The following is a 20,809-nucleotide window of genomic DNA, read 5'->3' as shown; positions in this document are numbered from 1 at the left end:
ATTTCATGAATAATAACAATTGGATCAGAAAAATCTAGTTGATATTGCACAACCTTTTCAGTTTCATTTTTCGTAGAAAATATTTTTTGACTTGTGATTTAATTTAGCGATGATTAATATAACTACCTATTTGTTAATTCTTTCATTGTTTAGCAATAGGAATTTTAGGGTTCTAATTATGAGAATTGAACCCTTGTTTACTTGGCCAACTTTTTGTTGTTATTAGATCATAAGTTGGTCTTATACTCACTGTTGGGGATGAAATTTTTTTTGAAAGAAAAGGATCTTTGCAGATTCTGTGATCTTCTAGAGTAGGAGCTGAATTTAAATCCATGGATACACCCTTTCCTTTGTTTGAAGAATTGGTTTGATTAACAGGTTGAAACACAACAGGCTCAAATTTGTCAAAATATTGTAAAAGATCAAGCATTTGAATTTAATCTGAAGGTGATGACATTTCATAATATGAGTAATCTGAAGAAAAATCATCATCCACTGCAAACTCATGAATCTTTTCACTGGTGTTGAGATTGATACATGCTTCTTAATTTCGAGTATTTTGTGTTAGACTGACATTGTTTGCTAACAAAGGAACAATCACATTACCATCACCTTGAATTAGTGAAGGTTGATAAGAGGCGAACATGCGCAAAGTAACACCATTTCCTTTTCTAATTGTGAGAAAGTATCCACCAGAAATTATTTCCATCGATAACACCAGTGAATTCCATTCCTAGCGTGATTTCTTCACGTGGATTCCTCGGGGGAATTACTGGTGTATCATTGTGATGGTTGTGATGTTTCAAATGTAATCCACTCATTGTTAGTTTATTTTTGTATTAACCTAAATTAATAGTTAGCTTAATCAAGTTCCATACTTAATGGATTAAGTGTTCTTCACTAGTGAATGAAAAATAATTTATGTTATTACAGAGATAAAAGAACAATGAGTGGAATACAAGGGAAACATCACAACCATGACAATGATACACCGGTAATTCCCCTCAGGAATCCACGTGAAGAAATCAGGCTAGGAATGGAAATCACTTGTGTTATCGATTGAATAATTCCTGGTGGATACTTGCTCACAATTACAAAAGGAAATGGTGTTACTTTGCGCATGTTCGCCTCTGATCAACCTTTTCTAATTCAAAGTGATGGTAATGTGAATGTTCCTTTGGTAGAATGTAATGTCAGTCTAACACAAAATACTGGAAATTCAAAAGTATGTATCAATCTCAACACCAATGAAAAGATTCCTGAGTTGGAAGTGGATGATGATTTTTCTCCAGATTACTTATATTATGAGATGTCATCACCTTCAGATGAAATTCAAATGCATGATCTTTTACAATATTTTGACAAATTTGAGCCTGTTGTGTTTCAACCTGTTAATCAAACCAATTCTTCGAACAAATGAAAGGGTGTATCCATCGATTTAAATTCAGCTCCAACTCTAGAAGGTCACAGAATATGCAGAGATCTTTTTCTTCCCGTAATTTTTCCATCCCCAACAGTGAGTATAAGACCAACTTATGATATAATAGCGACAACAAGTTGGCCAAGTAAATAAGGGTTGTCTTCTCATAATTAGAACCCTATACTTCCTATTGCTAAACAATGAAAGAATTAGAAAATAGGTAGTTATATTAATTATTGGTGAATTAAAACACAAGACAAAAAATATTTTCTAAGAAAAATTAAACTGAAAAGGTTGTGCAATATCAACTAGATTTTTCTGATCCAATTGTTATTATTCATGCAATTATTGAAACAAATATTTAGCTGAGATTAATGATACAACCCTGTAAGCATGTTTATATTGATAATTTGATTTCTTTTACTGTTAATGAGGAAATTCTGAGGGATGTGTCCTCTATATATTTCTATAAATCCACGTTCATTTTAAAAATCAATTAACACAACTTTGGCATAAATAAAAAAAAATTTCTTTTAATATTTTCGAACAATATTTAAATCTAAAAATAATTAATCTTGAATAAAATGAAAGCTCAAAACAAGTGTTGGATTAAGGTTTGCAATTTAACGCCCTTAAATACAAAAGGAATAAATTAAATCTACCAAATAAAAAAATAATCATTCATCACATTCACAATTGATAAAATTATGTTCTCATGTAGAAAAAAAAAATACCAGAGGAATGCATTCTCCTAGAGAGCCACAACTTTACAAGGCTCTGACGCGGCCAGTTCTACATTCAAGTGGGAAGCGTAATGAAGCTTTCTTACAGAGAAGGCTTCCTTAATTAAGACGTCAGTAAAGTACTAAGGTAAAATTGATAAGGGTACAAGTAAAATACTAGGGAGCCATTCAAGGCCCGCCAATAAGAGATTGCTTCATGAAGTAACATCAGAAAGTTATAAGTCGTCGTTCATGGTTCGCCTATTGGGAATTACATCAAAAAGACGCTATGATTCGAACACGTTAGCAAGAAATGAAAAGTCGCCAAAGATCAACCGTTAGATCTAAATCTAACAAAAATGAAGACTTCAGTCGTAGCATATGCTACTCAACTCGCCATAAGATTCATATATGATAGTCGTCACCCACACTTTAATGTCTAAAACAACTTTACTACTAACCACTTTGCCTCGTCCCAAGACTCGTGCTTGGGGGGAAGTGGACCATCAATCTTATAGCAAACCTCTTCGCCTTGTCCCAAGGGTTGTGCTTGGGGGGCTATGAACTATCGACTCCATAGTTAATCCTTTCGCCTTGTCCCAAGACTTGTGCTTGGGGGGTTGTAGACCGTCAATATATTCCTAAGGGCTCAAATACCCTCTAGAAAGGCTTAGGCGTCCTCCAGAAAACTCCTGAGGCCTAGGCGCACCCTTCTAGAGATGCCGCCTCAACTAGCTTCTAAAAGCATCTAGAGCTTAGTAAAAAGACTTAAGGCACAACTTGTTTGGAGCTTAAGTCCTGAGAAAACAAGTTCACGGAGGGCTATATATACACCTCTTGAGAGCATTGTCAAGGCATCTCAAAAACAGAATAACCCTAGATTCTATTATTGTACTCACTGCAAGTACAACCCTATAAAACCCTAAAAACATGTTAAACAGTTCGGATTTTAGCGTGGAAAAAATATCAGCCAAAAAAATGTTTTCCTTTTTACTGAAATTAAAAACAATGATGAAATAGTTATAAGAAAATATATATGTTAAGTCTTTTGATATGAATAAAATTTAGCCACACCTGAAACAAAACCCTTGATCCGCCCCTGTCTAGAATATTCTTCATTTGGTCTTGAAAATTTCATTTGACGTTATTTATCCTTAGTCTTGCTAGCATTTGAAGATGACACTTTTTTATTTCTTGAATCTTCATCTGATTTGTCTTTTTTCTTATCATGGTTTTCATGTTTCTCTAGTAATTCACTTATAGTTCCTTTTATCTCTGCAACAACATAAATTATTTATCATATAATTTTGCACGGAAAGGAAATTCAGAACACACATAAGAAACTATTCTACACTTCTGTCATGAAGAAGAATGTAATAAATAGGGGAAAAATAGCCATAAAATTGAAGGAAATCAAACTCTAGTCAAATAAACTTCAGCAAAATATATTTGGTTATTAAAATAAAATATATTTGATATTAAGAAATAGTCACGCATATAATATTTGATTTATATGCTATACAGGAGATCTAAAAGTAAAACAAGTAGTTGAAACAGTAGCTTGTTCTTATTATTTATGAATATTTGTAGGTTGATGAATATAGCACAAGTAATTTCGGAGAAGAAAAAAGGAAAAAAAAAACAAAATAAATATGATCATGCCACGTTAGTTCATGAATATGAAAATACATGAGTGACCATATTTATTATTGAAATGACAACACATCATTGGATACATGTGTAAAATAACTTTACAATGTCAGTTTATAATAAATATTTGAGAAGAATGGAACCTCTTCTGCATTTACCAGCTTAACATGTATAAGTCAACTATTAAGTCGTTCAAGGTAGTAAAGGTTAGAGAAGATCTTCGTATTTCAAGGTAGTATTTGATATATTTGTTGTAACCCTTCATTTACAATCATACAATTTGATTTGAATATTTAGAATATCAGATCCTTTTCTGTCCTTATTGTCTCCATTTCTATATGTCAACTAATCAGTTATCAAGTGACTTAGATGCACATGGATGTAACAGTTAGTTTCTACCTGTACAGGTGCTAAGGTGACTTAAGGTGACATTTATTTTAATAATCATTGAAGTATTATTTTCTTGACTGTCACTTTACAATTATATGGATGACTTATTTTAAATTCAACTTTCTTTTCCAATAATTTTTTAGGTTCATGAAACTCAATAGTTTGGTTATATTTCCAAGAAGAATATGGTTTCACTTGTCCAATCAATATTTATAGAGATTTTTTAATTCCATTGAAAATTGAAATGGTGTTCATTAGGAAATATTTTTTTTTGCAACACCATATTCCCCAATGAAAATATAACATAAAATTCATTAATTTTGAAATAGATTCACAGTAATTTCAAAATATTGTATACAAATTTCTTTTCGAAAATAGGCTTAGTACTTAACATCCACACTTACACAAAATAGTTCCTGAACAAGACTATTTAAATATAAAATTAATCACCAAATTAAAGAATACAATTATAATTGGTCTAAAGATGAGTATCGGGAAAAAATATACAGAGTAATTACCTAGATAATAAAATAAATAAATATTACAAATTGAACTTGCATAATATATTTTCATTATCAGCAAGCTTCAATTTAACTTTTACTTCGCTTACAAGAGAAGTAGGGGTACTCATATTTTGATTATCATAATTGACAGAAGCAGCATGCGACTGATCAACAGAAACAACAACTCGAACAAAAGTTGTTGTTCCAACATTGAGTTTTTGAATATGAAGATTTGGTCTCTTTGGGATCCTAGACATGTATCTCTTTTTCCTTTCCTTTTGAGTTTCAGAATTGTAGTGACTTGCCATATCACTACCAAATTTATGGGATGTTGAAATTACTTTGTTGCACTTTGGACACGTGTACGATCCATGTTTATTGTGTGGCAAAGTAATTTCAACATCCCAGAAATTCGCTAGTCATGTGACAAGTCACTACAAGTCTGAAACTCTAGAAGAGAGAAAAAAGAGATACATGTCTAAGATCCGAAAGAGACCAAATCTCCGGATTCAAAAGCTCAATGATGGAACAACTACTTTTGTTCCAGTTGTTGCTTCTGTTGATCAATCTCATGCTACTTTGGTCAATTATGATAATCAAAATATGAGTTCCCTTGCTCCTTCGGTATACGGAGTAAAAATTAAATTGGAGCCACAAATAATTAAAATATATTATGCATGCTCAATTTGTAATATTTATTTCTTCCGTTATCTAGGCAATTACTCTGTATTTTTTTTCCAGTACTCATCTTTAAACCAATTATAATTGTATACTTTATATTGGTGATTAATTATATATTTAAATAGTCTTGTTTGATAACTATTTTGTGTAAGTGCAGATCTTAAGGACTAAACCTATTTTTGAAAAGAAATTTGTATAATATATTTTGAAATCACCGTGAATCTTCAAAATTAATGAATTTTATGTTATATATTTATTGGGGTTTAAGATGTTGCAATATAAAAATTATTCTTAATAAACGTCATTTCAATTTTCAATGAAATTAAAAGACGTCTCCATAAAATTTTAGAGTGGACAAGTGAAACCATATTCTTCTTTGGAATAACCAAATTAAACTATTGAGTTTCAAGAACCCAAAGTATGTATTGGAAAAGAAATTTGAATTTAAAATTAGTCATCCTTATAAATATAAAGTGTTAGACAAGAAAATAATACTTCTTGCTTTTTAAAATAAATATCACTTCTTGAATTTAACCCATCATGAAGAAATATTTCACAAATATTCAAACCATGACATGCATCTTGAGAGATATGTTCCTCTCTTGTCTCTATTGTATATGCATCTAGCTAGATGTCAACGTTAGATTCCTCCATTATTTGAGAGATCAAAGATCCTACCAATTAATTGAATGAATTCAACAGCTGATCATTGTCTACGAAGACACTAAAGGAAGAAGATGATTCAAAATTATGTTTTAGAGTTAAAAAGCTGCATCTTACAAAATTAATAAAATTATAATAATTTGTTTTGTAAGATTTTTTTTTCATTCATTTTTAAACAACGCAAACACATATATACATCATATAAACCAATGAGAATGCAAGGGATCTCCAACTTTATCTGAGGTCCAGAGTTTGAATTCAGCCCTGAGAATGCAACATTGTTAAATTTTTTGTCGAAGAGATTTTCCACTCAACTCAAGAGATTAGTCCATGTAGTTGACGGCAGAGTTTACCCTGTTCACACAAAAAAAATTATTTACATCCTTTATATATATTTCTATAAAATCCACGTTCATTTTAAAAATCAATTCACACAATTTTTTCATAAATAAAAAAAAATTCATTTTTTTAAATTTTGGACAAAATTAAAATCTAAAAAAATTAATCCTGAATAAATTGAAAACTCAAAACAAGTGATAGATTAAGGTTTGCAAATGAAACGCTCTGCTAGGGTTTTTACCTAGCATGAGCGCCGTCCAGCCTTTTCAATTTTATATCCATTGCCAATTTTGTTTACTTGTTGATTCACCACCTAGCTTTCATTGGCTTTTGAATCATAGATTAATTGAGTGTGCTTCTTCCAATTGGTAACGTGTGGGTTTCTTTCCACCGTTTTGGCAATTGTTCAGGTGGAAGTAATTCAATTACTTTTTTCTTCTTATGACATCAACCTTCTGGACTTAATCACCGTTTCTTTCTTTTCTGTAATTATTTTTTTTTTTCTTTAGAGGGTATTGGTTTAGTCCCCTCTCATTGTAAGTTTTTTTTTCCCTTTTTTAATAAAATTTACGTATTTAAAAGGCGGTAGAGGATGGGATGTCTGTTAGATGTCAACCTATTTTGGATGCTTTAGACTCCCCCAGATGCCCAACCTTTCTCTTGGCCTTATCATATAAAAAAAAAAAAAAAAAAAAAAACATACCGGGAGGAATGAATTCTCCTACAGAGCCACAACTTTAGCTGCAACATTCACCGGAATACCTGAAATTCAAATAAAACAAAATCATAATTTTTGAGTTTTTTTTTACTATTATAACAAACTAGAATAACTCTATTTAATTCGGTTTCAAAAATCATGAAAACTTTGATATAAATCTATCCATGTTGATGTTTGTTTGAACTTTGAATTTGTTATAGTCAACAATCAACACATTCACGTAGTCAAAGACGTAAGTGATATCTTGATCGAGATCGGAATAATATCCAGATCTTTAAGAATTTTGACTTTATAAAAATTTAAATTATGCATTGAAATATGGAACGTCCGAACACGATTGATATGGTGGGATAAGGGAAGAACTCCCTTTTCACTATATTTGAGGAATGACTTGAGAGTGAAATAGTAGAAAAAGAAAAGAAAATTATGTTTGAGATTTGAGAAATTGATAATGGTATGCGATTGAAGACAATATGTGTTAAAAAATTTTACTTACGATTTATATAGGCAAATCGACCAAGGACACATAGTCTTGTAGGTAGAGACGTATGTGGTATCTTGATCAAGATCGGAATAATATCCAGATCTTTAAGAATTTTGACTATCTAAAAATTTAAATTATGCATTGAAATATGGAACTTCCGACCTTGATCTGAATGGATCCAAATAAGGGTGGACATCGGTCGGCCTCGATCGATTTTCAGGTGAAAAACCCAAATCCAAGGTGATCGATGGGTGATGAATCCCACCTATCTTCGTCTGTGTGGTCACCGGAATAAAGAGATCTGGAACGGAGGAGCAAGGTCAAGGTGAAAGAAACGGTGGAGATAAGAGGTAATGGAGAAGAGGAAGAGTCTATGTGTGGCGGCTGTTAGGATTTGGTGTGGTTACAGAGAGATTGTGCAGCTGCTAGGGTAACACATTAGATTATATAATTATAAGATATAATAACAATATATACTGTGTTATCATGGTTTTTGGGTGCCAAGCCATTAATTGGACTTGAACCTTTTGACCGTTGATATCTCTCTTTTTCTTGGGAAGGGTAAAAGGAGAAAAACCCTTGATTTTCCGAATTCGGGGGTCGTTTTCGCTACGGGAAGGTGTTAGGCACCCGGAGCGATTATGGTATTCCATAAGAACCGCTCTCCTAAGTTTATTTCTACGCTTTATTTTTAGAGACTATTTGTAAAAAAATGAAGGTGTGATTAGTGAAGAATGGGGGTGAGAAGAAGTAGAATTTGATTTTATTTCGGCTTGGAGGAGTTTTGACTCATTGCCTACGTACCCTTTTAAGGGATCAAAACCGATCGTAGTTCATTATCAAAAATGGTTTTTGTTTTTGTTGGTTGATTTTAAGTTTGAAAAGAGATTTTGAAGAATAGAGATGAGAGGCCTCAAGGGCATAAGATTTGGAAAATGTGAGGTGGAATTAATCGTTTTGCTAAATGAAGTCTAAGCATGGTTAAAGTTCATTAAAAGTTTTACTTAAGAAAATAAAAGGGAAAAGTTATTGGAGTTTTGACTCCATTTTTTATAAAAATATTTGAAGTGAATTTATTTGCATATTTTTTGGAAAAAATTGGATTTTCTCTAAGTGTTCGAAACTAAGCGTTCATCTAATCATGCAATCCTAGCCATACATCTATGCATACAATCCTAAGCATACATCTAGGGTGAGTGTGTGCGTGTCGGTGCGTCATAGTGTCCATAGTCCATATTACAAAAATCGCCTAAATACATTCTATGGCCTCTTTGCCAAGCTACAAACCAATGATAACAAATTACACCACTAAATGAATTAAAACTTGCAAAAATAAATGCTAAGCTAAAGAAAGTGGGGGAGGTAGTGAAATGCTATGAAATGTATGACACATGAGATGAAATAGTTAGTAAAATAAAGCATAGAGTAAAAGGAGTGCACAAAAAAAATTATTAAGAGGAAAGACATAAAAGAAACTAGTAAAGTGACAAAATGTGCATGAGAATGGTCATAAGGCTCTAGCATAGATATGACCCATAATCCCTTCATCATGGCATTTTTAGAAGTCTTGTTTTGTGCCATAATGTGAAAAAAAAAATGGAACATATTTGATGCTAAAGTTTATAGCACACTTTCAAAATATTGTGGCACTTTATTTACTAGCAAAAATGCATACTAATTGCAAGCCAAGAAGGGAGATGAGATTGAGACATACAAGCAGCAAATCAAACATATAATCAGCAACAAATTTATCACAAGATTGCATTCCAAAAGTTCAAATCACATGTCAACAATTCATGAGGGATATGCTACTAAAAAATGCACAAATTTATGTCTAAACACACTAATTAACCAAGAAATATCACATGCTTTTTTTTTATCATTTTAAAACCATTGAGAAGTATAAAAAAGTCATGAAAATACGTCAAGAAACATGTGATAATTTTTGGAGATTTTTTAGAGAAAATTTCAAGCATGCAGGGGTTCAAACAGCAAAGAAATATGGTGCAAATAGCAGGAAAATAAACAAAAACGTAAATGAACAAAGCCCAACTCACAAAACTCAGATTGCACAGGAGACGTTGGATTGATCCAGGGTAAGAAACCCTAGATCCAACGGCCAGGAATGAAGGAGGTTGGACCGGTCCTGAACCGGTCCGGTTCACTGGCTTTATAAAGGGGGGAAACCGGTTTTTTTTCATTCTCTCCCTCTCCTTCTCTCTCTTCTCTCATCCTAGTGAGAGAGGCTCCCACTTCTCTCTTCCCTCTCTCGCCGGAAACCTCAAGGAGGAAGATGAGTCTTCATCTTCTCCGGTGAAGCTTGTTCTTCCGGCGCGGTGGCCGGCCACCCAAGGGTGGCGGCGCCGCCGCCGGAGTTGAACAAACTTCTCCGTTTTCAAAAATTTTCACATTTTTAGATATCCTTTTTGGTCGCAAACACGAATCCGGCACTGGTTTTCTCACACGAGGTCTAAATCTCTGTAGATCTACACTTTTGTTCGCGGTTTTGAAAAGATTTTTCTTGATTCTTTTTAGTGTTTTATTGAATGAAAGTTGCAAATCTGTGTTTGATTCGTGTTTGTTACCGTTTCTGAGAAAGAAAGATGAGTTTCACGTGTTTACCTGTGATTTTTGACTGGAGATTTTGAACAAGATCTTCGGAAAACTTGATTGTTGGTGCGGTTTGTTGATTCTCTGGCTTGGATCCGAAAATAAATCGGTTCTTTCCCTCTTCTTCTCAAACTTTCGGATCCTTCGCGATCGTGCTTGGATTCGTTGCTATTGGTGACGGATCCGCACTAGAATTGTGAAGGATTCGGTTCGATGATGATGATTCTCCAATGAATCACTGAGAACTGTGATGATTTTCAATTCTGGAAAATTTTCTAGGGTTTTTGTTCTTGGTGATTTTCTATGATTTTTCTGTTTTGATTTGTAACTGAATGGAGAGAGAAAAGAAATCTGTTTGTGATGAATTTCTGACTGTGCATTGAATGCGCCTTTTATAGGCTGCCACTTGTATTTGAGACCCAATGGGACACTGCCACCTGGAATTGGACTTTGCTGCAAAAAAGAAAAAATAAAGGACTAAACTGCAATTAACAAAAAGGACTTAAAAATGCAATTTTAAAAAGTATTGGACTAAATTGTGATTTAAAAATAAAATTGAACTAAAAAAAGTAATTTTGACAAACGTAAAGTGAAACAAAAAAATAAAATTGACAAAACGGACTAAAACGAATCAATGGCTTAAATGAGGTACTTCAAAGTAACCTCTCTATGCCGAAATTTTGTGTGAAATGACCAAAATGCCCCTAGGACTAAAATTGACCTAAACAGATTCAAATTGACTTGACACTGACTCAGATGCAAGTTTGAAATAATTTTAACAAGGTTTACTGACGAAAGGTTAAAAAACAATCTGAAAAAGACTCAGAGACAGTCACAAGGATGAAAATGGGTCCCACTGCAGGAAATGACCAAAATACCCTTCTGTATGACTTTTTTTGCAAATTTTGAAATAAACTGAGGTAAAAACAATGTAATGATTCAGAGACACTTTTGAATGACTTATAAGACAAGTAAAGACAGTTCAAAAGGTTTTATGCAAGAAAAACATAGATGAAATTGTGGTTGAAAATACTGCGAGGCAGAGACAATTTGAACTGTGCAGTTGAAATTTGATAATTGACAAAGTTTGAAATGAAATTGGGCCCAGTATTTTTAGGTCCAAAAACAGGGTATAACATACTGGGTCGGTCGGTATTGGTTACCGTTGGGCCAATAAACACGGTCCAAACCGACCTGTAACTATCCATAACAAGCCATCCATTTGAGTCCGCGTGACCCGCCGACCCGTTTCACCCCGCCCGACTCGGTTTCAACTGGGTAGGTTATCACAATTTCGGGTGGTAAAGGAAATTTTGTCCAGCCCTAGATCCAACATCATGGACTATTTGTTGAGATTTTTTGAGTAAATAATAGAGATTACAAGAAGACTTACATACTGATTGATACAGTGGGGATAAGGCAAGAACTTCTTTTTTACTAGATTGAGGAATAATCTGAGAGTCTAATAGAAGAAAAAGAAAAGAAAATTATGTTTGAGATTTAGGAAATTGACAACAGCATGAGATTGAAGACAATATGTGTTAAAATTTATTACCTACAATTTATATAGGCAAAATGACCAAGGGCACCTCACTATACAAAAATCTAAAAATAAAAATTAAATGCCAATCATACAAATCAATGTAACACCCCCCAATTAACTTTTTTAATACTAGGTGGAAAAAGCCGAATAATATTTTTTAGATAATAAAAATAAGACTTAAAACTCATTGACTTTAAATTACACAAATAAATAAGTTTCTCTTTAAATTTTCAAAATATTAGATCAGAGGTGTCTTACATCAAAATATAAAATGTGACCCAAACGTCACTCAAGTTAGAACATTTTGTTAATGGCGCTCAAACACCTTATGTCAATGGCCCAAAATGTCACAATGCCTGTGTTACACATTGCTTACTCATATACTGCTATATCTTTGAAGTTTCAATCCAATAGAACTCAACCTTGAATTTCTTTCAAAGCTCAAGCTCAAGATTTACACAATTCCTTAACATCTTAAATTCTCGCTTTATCAGACAACTTCCATACCACTTTATAATTTTTCTACAACTCTTTCATCTTGTTGCGGTGAATCCGCCCTCCCGAGTACTCTTAATTCCTTTCAACAATTCAAACTACTTAATCCCCTTCCTAGTTTTGTGTTCATCAAACACACCTATTTTCATCATTGTCTAATCGTCAGCGTTGCCAAATTCTTAATTCCATAAAGTGACACTACTACGCCTTGCTCTTCTCAACGAACCATTTCAACATAAACAAAATCCTTCGAGTTTGTCTTACAAATTCTTTGTCCCACCTCCTTCAATAGTATTCTTGAAAGTTCTAAAATATTCTCCACATCTTGAAAGTTCTATAATGTTTTATATCATTCTCCATCATTCTATTATTTCTTAATAATTCTTCTATTCAAGGGCACTTATTGTTTTGATTGGTCACACACAATAAAAATACACTATTAATGCCCATAAAACAATGCCTTCATACCAACGTAGAAAACTCTAAATCGCACGTGTGGCAATTCGTTTCCAAAAAAAAAATCTGAAACTTCATTTTGATTTTCCTTAGTGATTTCCACAAAACATATTTTCCCAATTGGTTATTTAGAAACTGCAACTTGTATTCAAAATGGAAAACAAGAAAAATGAAAGGTAGCGATAAATGCTTAATAAATCAACATGTTCTAGGTGTCTTTTATGATTTGCTTTATAAGCCAAATTTTCTTTGATTGTAGTCCCATCTGAGTTACTACTATTCATAAATTAAAGAATGTTTTATAGGGAAAAGATAATCGGTATACTTGACAATCACATTTTGACACATGTTCTATGTGCTTATAACCTTAATTTTTTCAGACATGTTTAAAAAATTTTAACCTTTGAAACATCGTGGATTATGCCACAATATTTGGCTTGTAGATTTTCATTGGATTCTCAATTTTAACTTGCCTTCCCAATTAAGTTGCTTTGTGACATTATGTGCCTTTTCAATAAACTAAACTAATTCTAGTGGTTTGCATGTATCCTTCACCTCATATGCGAGGTGAAGTAAATTTATGTAAATGATATATTTTTTCTTTTTTCCAATATACATATATAAGTTATACATAAATGATATTTTGTGCAAAACATTTTCTGAAAACATAACATTTGAGGCAAAACATAAAACAAGATAACATACAAAATACAATCGAAAAAGTCAACACAAATTTAAAAAAAAAAACCATGATTATTCAACAGTGTGAAAATCAGTATATCACCTATATTTAATATTTTCATTCTAACAAAATGCTACCGTCCATTTTTAATTTGGAATATCATCAACTACATCCAAATCAGCAAGATGTGCAAAACTAAAGTGAACATGCCAACTTTGAATTATCATCCGTTGAATTCATCGGCAAATCTTCCAAAAAATGAATCAAATCTTTTGGTCTTAGCAGAGGGCAGGCACAAACCCACCCATCCTGTAGAGGATACTGATAATCCTATTTGTCATCCGCAAAAACAACATTAGGGTGCCTCTTGAGAATGTTCAAAGTCTCATTAATTAGAACACTAAAATTCTTATTGTTTAACAATGTGAAAGAATTTATCAAGTATATATTAATTTGTGTTGTAATTGACTTCAAATTTAAGATTCTGTAAAGACCAAAATCGTGGCGCGATTTTGGGAGCCGTGGCGCGATTCTGCTTGGCAGAATGGATGTTTTTGCTGAAGGCAAATCGCGGCGCGATTTGTGGATAAGGTCGTTGTACCTTGTGTCGTACGGTTAAAATCGTGGCACGATTTTTAGCAAGCGCGGCGCGATTTCGTCTGTCACTGTGTACTATTTAAGTGTTTCTTTGCAGATTTTGAAGTAGAGGTTTTAGAGAGAGAAACTTGGATTGCAAAGGAGGTAACTTTAGGGTTGAGTGTCTTTGTGTGAGGTTCTCTTGGGTTGGAAAACATTGTAAACACCTTGGGTAGTGAGATTTCACCATTGAAAGGATCAAAAAGCTTCCTTTTGTGTTTTCTCTTAGGATTCATTGAGAGTGTGGGTGATATGAAAAATGGGTAGAAACTAGGACTTGTTCTTGTGTAAGCTTGCAAGCTATTTTCTTGTAACTCATTGTAACACTTTCATCTTAGTGGATTGGAGAGCTGCTCTCTCCCCCAGACTAGGTCATATTGGACCGAATTGGGTCAACAATCTTGGTGTGTTTGTTCCTCTCTTTTTTCATTGCTTATCTTTATTGCTTTGGTTATACTTGTGGTGTATCTCTACACTTAGATTTAGGTCTGTTTTGTTGTTGTTGCTTGAAGACACTTTACACATTGATTACCACTTCCTTTTGCTCCACACATCTTTGTTTACATTGGTGTGATTTTGTCCGAATTCACAACAATTTGACATTGTTTAAAGTAGGCGTTGAGTAAGTACCTACTTGGTTAATTATTTTACATTGTTTAGGAATCAGAACTTTAGTGTTTCAATTGTGAGATTACAAACCTTCACCTGTTTCGCTAACTCTTGCATGTTGTTTTGTTGTTGGAGTTTTAGTAGGGAAACTTGTTGCTATTTGATCAAAAGGTGGAGTTATACTCATTGTCATGTATGGAAAATTTCTAGGTAGAAAATAATATATTTTGATTCCATGAGTTGGAGCCGAATTATAATCTTTAGATATATTTTTTCCCCTACGTCAAGAGAAATGGTTTGACTAATTGGTATCAATGTTGACGTATTAACAAGTTTAAGCACAATAGGCACAACTTTATAAGAACTAGTAAAGGTGACATCTCAATATATGACTAATATGAAAGTAATTCACCGTCAACTTCAAAATCGGGAGTAATTTTATTCTCATTATTTTGAGTAAGACTTTCATTGGTGGGGACCAAAATAATATTCACATTAACACTATATTCTATTTGTGAAGCTTGATTTGAGGTTAACATGGTTCCTTGCAAAGCAAGTCCATTTCCAACTCCAATTGTGAGCAAGTATCCACCAGGAAATTATCCATTAATGACACCACTGAATCGCATCATTTTCTAGATTTCGTCATATGGATTCCTAGGGGAAATTACAGGTGAATATTTTATTTTGGGTTCTTGTATAACACTTATCAGTTTAGACTAATTTCCTTTGTTTTATGATCGTTGAGAATAATGTATCTAGAACTTTCTTCATCTGGTCTTGAATATTTCCTTTTGGGATTTTCTAAAAATGAGAAAGTGAATATTTCCTCAAGACCATTTCTTACTCTAATATTAATAAAGTGATCCATCAATGACACCAATGAATTGCATCTGTATAAATAGAAGGCATGTGTTTTAGGGTTTTCGGTGTTAAACAAATTTAATTTTGAGGAAACCCTTGTGAAAGGGTTGGTGGATTATGTGGAGGAATTTATGAGGTGGAAAATTCATAAGAAAACATGAGGGGATAGAAGATTGATATGAAACTTGGGTGAATCTAGGTATTATCAAAAGATATCCTTAGGAAATTAAAGGCTAAGGGTTGGGTTCCTTTTCGGGATAAATTCTAGGGTTGGGAAACAATTGTAAACATGTTGGGAAGTGAAGTCATTAAATCTCTTGGCTACAGGAAGAGATTCGGGAAAAGACAGACATTAGGGTTTGCTCTTGGATAGCTAGGTGAAGGATAATTTCTTGCAACTCTTGTATTGTTTTTTGTAAAAAAACTCATTGATAGTGAACTTGACCTCCAGACGTAGGTCAAATTTAGGCTGATTGCATGAACAAATATCGTTTTGCTGTTCTCTATTCTCTTGTTTATTTATTTTTTTTTTCCGATTGTGGTTCTACTATGCACTGTTGTTATTGCTTGCAATTGTTTTCATTAATTGTTGTCAAGCATACATTCTCCAAACATTTATGTATATTGGTGTGAGTTTTGTGTCGAATTCACAACACATAGTTAGGTCTTTGGATATTTACTTAGGAAGAAAGTGGATTCATACACTTCACAGATCCCATTCTATTACTTAGATATAAAACTGCAAAACACACTACTAGAATACTTAACAGAAAAAAACTAAACTAACTAACTAAACAAAAATATAACTAACAACCTAACTAAAAGACTCAAACACCACAATTCATTCTTATTTTCATTTTCGTGTTCTCCAAGTGGTGTATAATATGAGGTCCTTATGAATTGCTATTGAATACCATATCTGTTGTTAAATTGAAATTTTGTTGAATCATGTTTACATTGCACTTTTGTTTCTGACAAAGTGGTGTATAATATGTGGTCCTTACTATTGAATTGCTTCTGACCTCTTACTTTTGTTTTGCTTTCTTTTATTGAATTCCTAACAAAATTCATGCAAAATTCCAACTATCCGACCCAAATTCTGTTGACTAAGCACAAACATAGGGCTCCCTACAGTATAAACATTCCAACTATCAGTTTACAACCTTTGTGGAGGGTCCACCACATCTTTAGAAACTTGAAAGAGGAAGAAAACTGGTGAATATCAGTTTTGAAGTCTAGGAGAAGGGGGTATCAGATCTGGTTTTGGTTAAGGTTGAGCAAGAGATAGTTGAGCAGATTCAACAAGAAGAAACAATGAAGAAAACTTTAAAAATGCTGCAAGAGACCGCAAGAAAATTCGAATTGTGCCAAGGCATATTCAATTGGTTGTGAGGAACGATGAAGAATTGAGCAAGCTTCTTGGTGATGTTACCATTGCCAATGGCGGTGTTATGCAAAATATTCACAATCTGTTGCTTCCAAAGGGTGCTGCTGATGATGAATGAACAAAAATCACTTTCTCTTGGAACATTGTTCTATTTCAATAAATGAATACAAATTATGCAAGCCTTCAAAATTCATTTTCACATCACATTAAGATCTCAGGCAATGTTCTACTAGCTTGTGCCACTTATAAAAGCTTGCTATTGGGTACGCTTGGTCTTGCATATGTCATACAAAATTATAGTGCAATATCATTGGAATGCATGAAACTTTCTTTTGGATATATCTTTGGCTCTGCATTTGAACTATTTGGTTTCGCTATTAGCTTGGCTAAGCTTGTTGGCAATGGTAACTTCAGTCCCTATTACTTTGTTAAAAATGGTAACTTCAATCTCTATTCCTTTTTAGTTGTTGATCAATTTGGATATATTTCTTCACAATGTGTATATTGGAGTACCCTTGATTGTTAAGATGTGGTTTTGATAGAAGTGTTGATTGGTAAGAAACCCATGGAGAGAATTGTGAACTTTCTTTCAATGTCCCAACTCTGTAGATCAAGCTCTATCTTTATCCATAATAAGCAAGTTAAGTCACTATTGCATAGTCTAATTTGTATGATGTACATGTCTTTGTGATATTACTGCTCCTGCTTAGTATCTAGTGATATCTCAAATGTTTGGAGTGAAGTCTCATTTCACAATCAAGGACTGGCTTCAAGAATTGGAAACTGTTGAGAAACATGGCATCCATGAAAATAGAGAGAAGAAGCTTAGAAAATTATTGTATTGATAATAGTTGAAATGATACAAGAATGAAAAAGTGATACAAATGAGTCAACTTGTGACTTATATAGTGACTATACTAGTACCCTAACTAACTCTAAAATGAGTATCACTATCTATATTTCAACAGAAACTACTGGTGACATCAAGGATATTAAACTTGAAGAGAATATTAGCAGGTTTCGGTGTTGTTACAACAATGATAATAACAAGCTCTTGGTCTATGAATATGCCCTAAACTCTAGTTGGACTCGTATGTTTAATGGTTAGAAAATTTTGTTTGATAGTGGGATTTATTTGTATAAAACCCAACAAATGAATCTCGTCATAGATAAGATGAATCTCGTCATTTAATTGTTAGAAAATTTTGTTTGATGGGATAACTTTGTGCGCAGTTTTATGATCAGGCCATAGATAAGATGAATCTCGTCATTTAATTAAAATTTTGGTTTTATTCCTATTTGTAGGATGCTTAATGGGGTGGTAGAGAGCGAGCAATTTGATGTTTAAAGGGAAAATAGAGATTTCGGTAAGATGCGCGTTGAGGACTCGGGAGTAGAGAGTGTTGTTGAGTGATTGACGTTAGGGATCCTTTCGAAGAGGCGACAAATGAAAGGGATGGTTCAATCGGTGATTGTGACCGAGAATCGAAGACGATTGGTGATGGATAAAAACTGTTTCAAGATGACGAAGAGATACTTGAAACTATCTTGAAGAGAGAGAGGAAGGAGAGGTTATAAGCTAACATCCCATTTGCATGAATATCATAGATGTTCTTAACGGCGTCGTTGAGGAATATGAAGATGTGCCCCCATAACTCATCTAGTAAATATGAAACTGTTGCAGCCACTGCCATGGATAATCGTTCGCTCACTCCTATGAAAATATGCTACACAACAAAAACAACAACCCTAGACTCAACAAAGCTTTATAAATCGATTCTAAAATCGTGCTCAAGCCTAGCTGGCCCAAGCCCTAAATATATTCTAAATTTAGTTTTTTTCAATCGTTTTGATAAACATCTTAATGATTTAAAGTGTACATGGAGTTGATAGGGAGTGATTAGTATAATATCTTTGGTTGAGGCTTGTGGTGTGGTTGTGCAATCTATTGTAACAGGTGGTGAATGAGGTAAGTATTAAATTCATAGAGTCTTGTCAGTTTGATTTTACTTTCTGAAAAGTTGTATTATTCCTTTAACTAGACCTTTGGTTTTCTATGATGTTGATGGAGGCATGATAACTCTTACTAAGATTATAGGTTTTATGAAAGAAAAGTTTCTTTTTAAGTATATCAATGTGGTTGAAAGTTAACATCAATAGATTGTACAAAGTGCTATCTATTATGGCAAGTTCTACTTTGCTTATGATAAAGAGCATCAAATTTGACGAATTAAGTAAAAGTTGTTTTATAATCCTTTGGTGCATTCATATTTTGCAAAATATTTGGTATTTGCTATTGAAGGATCCAACGAGAATGTGTTGATCATGCTTTGATCGCAAAATGATTTGAATTTGTAGTAAATTTGGTTTCATAAAAGTAATTCCTCAATCTTCAAAGAGATTGATAGTCCTTGAGCTGCAAAAGCTGTCACAATATCAAATAATTAGAAAATTAAAGAAATAAAATACATTGTATTCTCTTTTGTTCCGATTGGTGAAAATATCAGCTATCCTCGTCCCTACGCATTGATCCAGCTTTTGAAAATCTCTATACGAGTTTTGCTCATTTATTCATAAACTTTTTATTAAGTTGCTTAATTACTTCTATTGATAAAAATAAGGGATGGAAAATTTTCATGGTTCTATTTCTATCTTTATCTTTATACAGGAGTTGCTATTGCTTTTGCTTCCAAATAAGTACTTGGCAATGTGTTCACTGGTTTATAAAAATGTGATTGTCAAGTATACTTGTTATGGCTCTTATTTTCTCTACAAACAAGCCTTTAATGTGTAAATTGTTACTATTTTTATGAGGAAAGTTTCCCATTCCTCTTAAAAGTAGCACAACATGTTCTCCTGCTAATTCAAGTTGGCCAAGCCAAAGAAAAGGTCATAACCTCAACTCAGATGGGAATACACTCATGGAAAATTTGGCTTATAAGGAAAATCATGCACGACACCTAGAAAATGTTTTTGATTTGTTAAGCATTTATGTTTACGTTAAAAAAACAAGTTGCAGTTGCTAAATGACCAATCACTAAGGAAAATCAAAATGAAGTTACAGAATCTTTTTGGAAAGGAATTGTCGAACGCGCGATTTAGACTTTTCTACGTTGGTATTTAACTAAGGATTTGAGGACATTGTTTCATGGGCATTAATAGCGTATTTTTATTGTGTGTGGCCGATCAAAACAATGAGTGCCCTTGAACAGAAGAATTATTAAGTATAGTATGGAATGGTTTCAAGAAACCCATGCAGTTTGACCGATAATATTGAAGGAGGCGGGACAAAGAATTTCGATGAGAAACACGTGGGATTTTGTTTATGTTGTAATGGTTCGTTGAGAAGAGCAAGGCATAGCAGTGTCACGTGATAAAATTAAGAATTTGGCAACGCTGACGATTAGACAATAATGATGAAAATAGAAGTGTTCAAGATATATTCTTGGATGAGATCGTGGGAAGATACTATCCTAGTTGGTCATCAAGTTGCACCTGCTAATCGCACGGTGATCCTTACGTGCGAGGTCTTACTCTCTCAATTGATTTAGGCTTATCCCTTTGATGGCTAACAGCACCTGCTAATCGCGCGGTGATCCTTATGTGCGGGGTCTTGTTAATTCAAAGGTAATTGAAGCATGGACTTAAATTGGTTTTCCAATTTTTCCTAAGGCTATGAAGTGCCAAAGTTCCATTAGGTTAACCCATCCTTGAATCTTAGGTATCCCAAATCACACTCTCCCTCTCGATAGTTCTCCAAACATGCAGCACTATCAGCGTTTACCTTACCAAGGATGAAAGACGAATGGTTCTAATAGGTTTCGGTCTTTTTCCTTAAAGCAGCCGCTTGTTTCCCTAGTCTATAACTAGTTACCTTCTAGGTTTAGCAAAGTTATTACTCAGTCTTAGTATAATGTCACCTCCTAAGTACTTACTACCAGGATCAACTCGCTCTCG

The 20,809-nt window shown here is 33.5% G+C and overlaps 1 long non-coding RNA gene across 1 annotated transcript; it reads right to left on the bottom strand.

Moving 5' to 3' along the window:
- Positions 1-6,102: 6,102 nt before the first annotated feature.
- LOC120577147 (uncharacterized) lies at positions 6,103-8,037 on the bottom strand. The gene is made up of 3 exons (XR_005643201.1): positions 7,733-8,037; positions 7,072-7,130; positions 6,103-6,383 (listed from the first exon to the last, which is right to left on the bottom strand). It is a non-coding gene; the product is annotated as an uncharacterized lncRNA (long non-coding RNA).
- Between the last annotated feature and the right edge of the window lie 12,772 nt (positions 8,038-20,809).

The sequence above is a fragment of the Medicago truncatula genome, chromosome 7, assembly GCF_003473485.1.
Source record: "Medicago truncatula cultivar Jemalong A17 chromosome 7, MtrunA17r5.0-ANR, whole genome shotgun sequence".
Taxonomy (NCBI): Eukaryota; Viridiplantae; Streptophyta; class Magnoliopsida; order Fabales; family Fabaceae; genus Medicago; species Medicago truncatula.
The sequence above is the reverse complement of the archived record's forward strand: the minus strand, read 5'-3'. Positions and strand labels throughout refer to the sequence as shown.